Genomic DNA, 9,401 nt, shown 5'->3' with positions numbered 1-9,401 from the left:
AAAAAAACAGACTTACTGGTCTGACAGAGACTGGAGAAACCTGGAGATTATGGCCCCCCAGGGGCAAGGATAAAAAGGCAGGAGGTGACAGGAAAGCTGGTCATGGGAAACCCAAGGTCGAGAAGCGGAGAGTATTGACATGTTGTGGGGTTAGCAACCAATGTCACAAAACAATAGCTGTATTAATTGTTTAATGAGAAAGTAGTTTGCTAACCTTGTTGTAAACCTTCATCTAAAGTACAATAAAAAAATTAAAAATAAAAGATTACAACCAAGAAAACCCTATGGGACAGTTCTACCCTGTCATATGGGGTTGCTCTGAGTTAGAACCGACCCGACGGCACCTAACATGTCTAATTCCTAAGCTCGTGCTGTGTAATAGAACACATATTCTATTCTATACAATGTTGTTTCCTAACCTAGTTGTGTGACTTCCTAACCTAGCTGTTTGGAGACTTATTTTTTATCATCTATGTTTTAGATATGTAAGTTTGCCGGATAACTGAGGTCTAGATAACTGAAATAAAGCATTGTATATGACAAAAAAATAAAATAATTATATGTCTCCAGTTAAAAACTCAAATAATGCAGAAGAATTTCTAGAGGAAACCACAGTCCCTGCCCTGCTGCTTCCCACCCTCAACTTCTCTTCTCAGAGGCAACAATTGTCATCCTTTTAGCAGCTCCCTTCGGTGGCATTACCACCAAAAAATGCATAACCTGAAATCTGATCATGAGGAAACCTTGTTGTTGTTGTTGTTATGTGGCATCAAGTTGGTTCAACTCACAGCAACCCTACATACAACAGAATGAAACACAATCTGTTCCTGCACCATCCTCACAATCATTGCTGTTTGAGCCCATTGTTGACTGTGTCAGTCCATCTCATTGAGAGTCTTCCTCTTTTTCGCTGACCCTCTACTTTTCCAAGCATGATTTCCTTCTCCAGGGATTAATCCCTCTTAACAACATGTCCAAAGTACCTGAGAAAAAGTCTCGCCATCCTCAGTTCTAAGGAGCATTCTGGCTGTACTTCTTCCAAGACAGATTTCTTAGCTCGTCTGGCAGTCCATGGCGTATTCAATGATCTTTGCCAACACCATAATTGAAAGGCATCAGTTCTTCTAGAGTCTTCCTTATTCATTGTCCAGCTTTCACATGCGTATGAGGCAACTGAAAATACCATGGCTTGGGTCAGGTGCACCTTAGTCCTCAGAGAGACATCTCTGCTTTTTAACACTTTAAAGAAGTCTTTTGTAGCAGATTTTCCCAAGCAATTTGACTTCTTGACCGCTGCTTTCATGGGTGTTGCTTGTGGATCCAAGTAAAATGAAATCCTTGACAACTTCAATCTTTTCTCCGTTTATCATGATGTTGCTTATTGGTCCAGTTGTGAAGATTTTTGTTTCTTTATGTTGAGGTGTAATCCATACTGAAGACTGTGGTCTTTGATCTTCATCACTAAGTGCCTCAAGTCCTCTTCACTTTCAGCAAGCAAGGTTGTGTCATCTGCATATCACAGGCTGTTAATGAGTCTTCCTCCAATCCTGATGCTGAATCATCTTCATATAGTACTGTTTCTCGGATTACTTGCTCAGCATACAGATTGAATAAACATGGTGATACGATACAACCCTGACACACTTTTCCTGATTTTAAACCATACAATGGCCCCTTGTTCTGTTCAAACGACTGCCTCTTGTTCTAAGTACAGATTCCTCATGAGTACAATTAAGTGTTCGGGAATTCCCGTTCTTCACAATGTTATTATAATTTGTTATGACCCACACAGTCAAATGCCTTTGCATAGTCAATAAAACACAGGTAAACATCTTTCTGGTATTATCTGCTTTCAGCCAAGATTCATCTGACATCAGCAATGATATCCGTTGTTCCACATCCTCTTCCGAATCTGGCTTGAATTTCTGGCAGTTCCCTGTTGATGTACTGCTGCAACAGTTCTTGAATTGTCTTCAGCAAAATTTTACTCGTGGAGGAAACATTAGACAGACCCAAATTAAGGGGACATTCTACAAAATAATTTATCTATTCTCTTCAAAAAAATGTCAATGTCCTTCGTATCCCAGCTCTGCTAGTTGAAAGCTGTATGTGCAACTTTATCTCTCTGAGCCTCTGTTTTCTCATCTGTACAAAGGGCATCAGAATAGCACCTACATCGGAGTCTTGTTGTAAAATTAAGTGAGAGTCCTAGAAGTTAACATAGTGCCTGGCATTTAGTTAATACTCGATAAGATTTATCACTTCTTAAAATTCCAGAGGTTAACAGCAGAGGAAGGAGACCCAGGAATTGGAGAAGGAACTGGACTGCAGGTCTAACTGCCTTCATGAACTTTTAGCCATGAGACCAGAGGAAGTGGATGATGCCCAGTTACCATTACTGAATGTTTTGATCAAGAAATCAATAGATGAATCCTGATCAAAGGGGGGCATTTTGGAACAGAATTTAAAATTTTTATAGAATCCAGACTTACTGGACCTATGAAGACTGGGAGAATCCCCAAATCCATCACTCTGAGAAAATTTTCAAACCATGAACCAAAATTATTCCCTGAAGTTATCTTTAAACTAAACTGGATAAATTAGTAAAGAATGAGCATTGTACTCTTTTAAAGAATTATCTATATAAGATTAAATTGTCAACCCTAACTCTAAAGCATAGATGAGAAGTTTAGAGAGTAGTAAGTCTAAGTCAATGGTGGTAAAACAATATGGTAGAGATAATGACAATGGTGACACGATGTGAAGAATGTAACCAATGTTATTGAATTATACACGTAGAAACTGATGAATGAGTATACTTACGCTGTGTATACTTTCACCAAAAAAAAATTTTTTTTAATTCCAGTTGTAAAAAAAAAAAAAAAAGTCAATGTCTTGAATGACAAAGAAAGCTTGAGGAATTTTCCAGATTAAAGGAAGCTAAAAGGACATGACAACTAAATGCAGCCTGTGATTCTAGACTTGATCTTGCACAGAAAAAAAGAAATTGCTGTAAAGGACAATACTGAGTTAATTGGTAAAATTGGAATGTGGATCATGAATTAGATCAAAGTCTTGTATTCATATTTAGAATTGAATTTAGTATTAAATATTGTATTTGACATGTATAGTGCAAACAGTTAACACATTCAACTGCTAACCAAAAGCCTGGAGGCTCGAGTCCACCCAGAGACAACTTGGAAGAAAGACCTGGCAATCTACTTCCAAAAAATGAGCCATTGAAAACTATAGTTCTACTCTGACACATAGGGTCTCCATGAGTCAGAGTCAATTCAGCACCAGTTTGGCTGGTATTAGATAAAAGTCTTGTATTTAGATTTAGAATGCTGTATTGCATTCAGATTTAGAATATTGTAATCAGTACTTTATCGTATTAGATGAAAGTATTCAGATTTAGAATACTGTATTCTGTTCAGGTTTAGAATATTGTATTCATATTTAAATTAATGCATTCAGATTTTCTGAGATTGATAACTGTGCTCAGATTATGTAAGAGAATGTCTTTATTCTTAGATATGTACATACAGAGAGAAAGAGGCAGAGAGACACACAGACAGACTGGCTTGGTGAACTTGGCAGAACACAGACCCATGAAATTGTAAGCAAAATAAAATGGTTGTTTTAAGCCACAGTTTTGGGATAACCAAATCATCTTCTAAACTGAAACATCTAAAAGCTTTATAGTTTTGCCTTTCACATTTATGTCTTTATTCCACTTAGAATTATTTTCATGTAAGGTGTGAGGTAGGGGTCCAATTTCATGTTTTCCCATATCGATAAATAGCTATCCCAACCACTTATCAAAAGTCAACCCTTTCCTCAGTGGCCCACCCTGCCACCTCTGTATCCATACATGTGTGATTCGTGGCTCTTCATACTGACTCGTTGGTCTATTTGTCTCCCCAAGCCACTACCATACAGTCTTCATTATTACATCTTATCAAAGAGCTGATATGATACCTGATAGAGCAGGTTGTCCCACTTGTTTCTTCTTCAAGAGCATTTTGGATATCCTTGGTTCTGAAGTTGCTTATAAATTTAAGAAGCAGCTTAGCAAGTTCACTTAACTTCTCTGCAGCCCAGTTTTTCACTTACTGTGAGAACTAGAAAAGATGATGAATGTGGACATGATTTATAGTCCATGGAGAACAATAGGATTTTAGTTTATCGTATTTATACTACTAACCCTAAGGAAAAAATATTAGTTGCTATATCTTGCACTTCTATCATATCTGAAAAATATATCTCCTTAATTCATCAATGTTTTTCCTGCACTAATGTGTTGCCTCCTATTACTGCAGGGCAACTGGGAGTGTTACACTGATCCATGTTAGGAATCTTGGCCTTACTAAAACAGTAAATTTTTTTATATCTCTTTTTAGACTTTAACAGTCACATTTCAGCTCACAAACAATTTTGAAAACTGGAAATAATTCTGTCCTGCTGTAAGTCTGTGGTCAGAATGGAATTTGACCTTCTGGACAATTTGAATAAGGACTTAAGAGAAGCATGTGTAAAATGTCTGCTTGTCTCCTCTTTAACAAATTGGCACTTGTGAGAGCCAAACATGAATCGTTTTCACACTGTACTTTTAAAAGCATTTTTGTCCTGTGTGAATTTAACTCTAAATTGAGAAAATAAGTATTAATATTTTAATAGATTTTATTTTATTTTTACATACTAATTTTATAAAACTTAGAAAATATAAGAAAGACAAAAAATCCATTTACTCATGATCTAAAGGTAAATGCTGTGAAAATTTGAAAGAATATTCGTCCACTTTCTAGTCTTTAGTTTATGCACAGTTTTCTTTTATTTTTTTATTTTTTTATTTTTTAGCATAACATACAATGTTTTATGTCCTGGATGTGACAGACACAGTGGGTTGGCTGGTCAACAGTCACTCCTCCTTCTTCTTAGCTAGAAGGAGCCTGATTATATTTACTTCGGGGGCATTAAGAGCTTGCGGGAGGAGAGACCACAGTCCAGTCCCAGGGGTGAATTTTGATTGATCTAAGGCAAACAAAGAATTCTGCCCCTTGGCTGGCAGTTGATTTAGGCCTGAGCATGACATGCAGTTCTGACAATGAGAAGTGAGGCTAGACCTTCTGAGGGTGGGTACATAGTGATGGAAGTGGGGGCCCCACTTTCTCTTCTGATGCCGGATAAACTGTCTCCTCCGTGAGACTCAGTGACCTTGCAGGGACAAGCTCAAGGGACAAGTCTAAGAATGGCAGGCTAGCACAGAAACTATCTCCAGATTCAAGTTCTACACTGCAGTGAGCTGTCCTCCTGTACTGGACTTGTTTAGTTCAGTTCCTGTTACTTATACATCTGAGAACAACCCAACTGGTATCTCTGGGCCTACACTAAAATGGCATTTTGTTGTGTTCCTAGTTGTTGTTGTTAGTTGTTGTCTAGTTGGTGCCAACTCACAGCAACCCCACGTACAACAGAAGGAAACACTGCCCCAATCCTCATGATCGCTGGCATGTTTGAGTCCATTGTTGCCTTCCAACCTATGGGGCTCATCTTTTAGCACTATATTAGGCAATGTTCTGGGTGATCCACAGGGTTTTCATTGGCTAATTTTCATTAGTAGATCAGCAGACCTTTCTTCCTAGTCTGACTTAGTCTGGAAGCTCTGTTGAAACCTGTACACCATAGGTGACCCTGCTGGTATTTGAAATACCAGTGTCATAGCTTTCAGCAACACAGCCACTCGCAAACTGCCACGGTAACAAAAACTGACAGAGGGGTGGTGGTGTGTTCCTAGAATTCTTCTTAAATATTATGTAAGTAAAGCATCCCAACAAGATATGATTCCATGCTTTACTTAGCTGGTACCATATTGTTAAATAGTGATGATGATGATAAACATTCCCTTTCAATTACTGATATTAGCAGTAATGCCAGTAATAGTATTCATAATAATTATAATAGATAGTTGGTGATTGTGGTACTTCCCTGTCGCTCTGGCCATCCCAGGCATCTTTACAATCTGAGCGTGTGCCTCGGGTGATGCCCGCTCTTTCCTGAAGATGGATGGAAGTCATCACCAGGTGGTCAGTCCATAAAAGTGGGAGGGAACCTTTACTCCTCCATAGCAGTTCTTCTGCAAGGTGCCTGGTTGCAGACACTGAGCACACTGGGCCTCAGTGGGCCTCCTGTTGGGGGACAAGTCTCTCAGCAAAATCACAGAATGCCAGAGCTAGAAGAGACCTGACAAGTCCTCCCTTCAGTAGGTGTCAGGCTGTTACATAGAATCCACACCATGGGGCCACCTTCCAACTGATGGAAGCAGGTTGGGGCCATGCTGTGGTGGGCATTTGCCACAGAGCCAAGGCTGACCAGTTGAGCTCTGCAGAGAGTAGGGACAGAAAGTTGCTGTCATCAGGAGCTGTCTCTTGAGATCCCAGAACCTGTTCCAGGAACACTCTGCCATTGTCTTGACAGGATACTGTGCCTCTTGTAGCAGTCTCCTCACCTATGTGAGCCACATCCACAGGAACAAACAACATTTATATTGTGGCCTGGCACCCACCCTACCAAAACAAAAATTTTGGATTAATATCTTTAGTGTGTGTGATGAACAGTCCACCAGTGGGTCACAACCACAGTTGTAGCCCATTTAGCTCAATGTTGGTGGAACATTGTTGCCAAGGAATGTCCCAGCAGACAAGGCCAAGGCCAGATGGATTTGGCCAGTAAAGATACAATGAATCACATATATTATATGATCTCACTTATATGAAATAAGCAAATACATAAAACCAAAGATTATTAGTGGTTACCAGGGGAGGGAGGGAGGGAAAGCTTATTCTTAGGGGGCATTATGTTAATGGTGGTGGAATGATTTGGAAAAGGATAGCAACAATGGGTGCACGACTTGAAGAAAATAATTGAAAATAATCACTGAATTGTACATGTAGAAATTATTGAGGTGGCATACGTTTTGTTATGTGTATTTTCACCACAATAAAATAGATGCAATTAACCAATTTTAGATTCAAACTCAGTGAATAGAGAAGACCTCATCCCACACAGCAAAAAGTACAACACGTGGCTGAAGAGCCAATTGGGCAAAGCCACCATCTGTGAGATTATGACTGAATACCTCTAAGTCAGAATCCTGCTCAGGAGGAAGGACATGGCAGGGAGGAGCCTTGGCTGCTTCACGTGCACCCCACTGTGCACCGTGCTGTGGCAGGGTCCAGTGTTGAAAGCCTCTCCTCCTGAGGAAAGGGGCATGGCCACAAAGGGGTCCTCCTCCTCACCCATTACACACAGCAAGTTTGAGTTTATGCTAACCCATTTCTAGACGACCTGCTTCTGGATCATGATTTTCTACACCTATTGAAAATCAGCCCTCAACATAAGCGTTTGTTATTTTTTTAAAACATACGACACAGAACCAGGTGCCTATATCATGAGTTATGCATATCTCCTTGCTGAGAAGTCAGTTCTGGACTTCTGTGGAGTGGTTTTATAGTCAGTGGTGTCACTAAGATGGTGCGGGGGAACCAGTCCACATCCCCTGACACTTCAGAGGGGATGACATCAAAATGACCCCGGGGTCTGCAGTGGGATGCTGTTTAGGGAAGGGACACCAGGGGAGGGGCCCCAAGGCAGTGGCATCACTAGGGTTGTTGTCAGCCATCACCCAGTGGGGTAACTCATCACCCCCCCATCAGCTGCCAGTCACTAAGGTTGGTGTCACTCATCAGCCGGTGTGGAAACTCGTCACCACCACCCACCCCATCACCCACCAGTCACTAGGGTTGTTGTTACCCAGTGTGGAAACTCATCACCACCACCCACCCCATGACCCTTCAGTCAGGATGCGGGTGGCCGGGCCACTGCATCCACCATTGGGCAGAGGGGAGGTTCTCTGCCTTGGCCAATGGGAGAGGGGAGGGGCTGTGGGGAACCTCAGGAGGGGAGGGCTTTGAGGTGTGGCACTGGAGGCTGGCTGGGGACAAGTCACTCAGTCCACAGGAAGTGTTTGCCTGCCAGCCCCCCCCCATGGGAGGGGGGTGACACCATGAGTTCCTACACCAGGTGACACCAACCCTAGTGATGTCACTGCTGTAGCTCAACTCTGAAGGTGTAGGACAGGAAGCCTTCTACCATGTCAGAATACCAGAGGTCAGGAACTGCCTCAGGACCACCTCCCTGAAGATAGGGAAGGGCCTCACCAACACCTTCTCACAAGCCTCCCACTCTCTGTTCCAAGAGTATCACAAGGCTAAGATTGGCTGCAGGTGAAGACTGGCTGGTTGGCCTATGTGGGTACAGTGTGCAAGGTCTTCAGGGCCCCTCACTGGAGCTGTCCTTCTTAAAAAAACATTGCCATTTGAACCATGTTTAGTGTACAGTCCAGCGGCATTAATCATACAATGTTGTGCAACCATCACAACTATTTGTTTCCAAACTTTTAATCACCTGAAATTATACCCATTAAACACTAACTCCTCATTTTTCCTCTTCCCCCTAGCCCCTTGTAATCACAATCTACTTTCTGCCTCTGCATTTGTCTATTCTAGATATCTCAGATGCATGGGATCTTGCAATATTTGTCCTTTTGTGATGCCTTATTTCACTCAGCGAATGCTTTCAAGGTTTACCCATGTCGTAGCATGTATTAGAACTTCACTCCTTTTTGTGGCAGAATAATACTTCATTGTGTGTATGTACCACATTTTGTTTATCTGTTCATCTGTTGATGAACACTTGAATTGTTTCCACATTTTGGCTATTGTGAATTATATTCAATGAACACTGGTATACAAGTAAAAAAATAATAATAGTTAATATTTATTTTGCTCTTTCTTTGCCAAGTTAGACATTTAGCTAAGTGCATTACTTATGTCATCTCATTTAATCTTCAGAACAACAAGACTGTTCTATTATTATCCCCATTTTACAGCTGAAAAAACTGAGAGATCAGACAGTTTATGTAACACAGCTAGAAGGTGAGAGAGAGACCTCACAGACTGTGCTTTGTATTATAGGCAGATGATAGATACACACATACACACACACCTACATATACATAACATTTTTAAATATTAAGAGACTTACTGTTATTTTGATATAAATTCTCTCTTTTCTGTTTAGGAAGCATGTGGGGATATATGCCATTTAAACATGGCTGCACTATTGACAACTGCAGCCCCCACAGGCCTCTATGCTGTATACTACATGTTGGAGACTTGCCAGTGATAAGAAAGAGATTAGGCACGACTTGTTTTCCCAAACCTATTGTCCTGTTACTGATTGGCTTGTTTACCTGAATTCCTTCTCCCTTGCCCGAAACTTATTGTTACTCACCCAAAGCCCATTGTTCTGTTATTTGCTTCACTGCTTGCTGTATTGAC

This window comes from Trichechus manatus, unplaced genomic scaffold (genome assembly GCF_000243295.1).
Source record: "Trichechus manatus latirostris isolate Lorelei unplaced genomic scaffold, TriManLat1.0 scaffold00042, whole genome shotgun sequence".
NCBI lineage: Eukaryota > Metazoa > Chordata > Mammalia > Sirenia > Trichechidae > Trichechus > Trichechus manatus.
Note: the sequence above shows the minus strand (reverse complement) of the source record.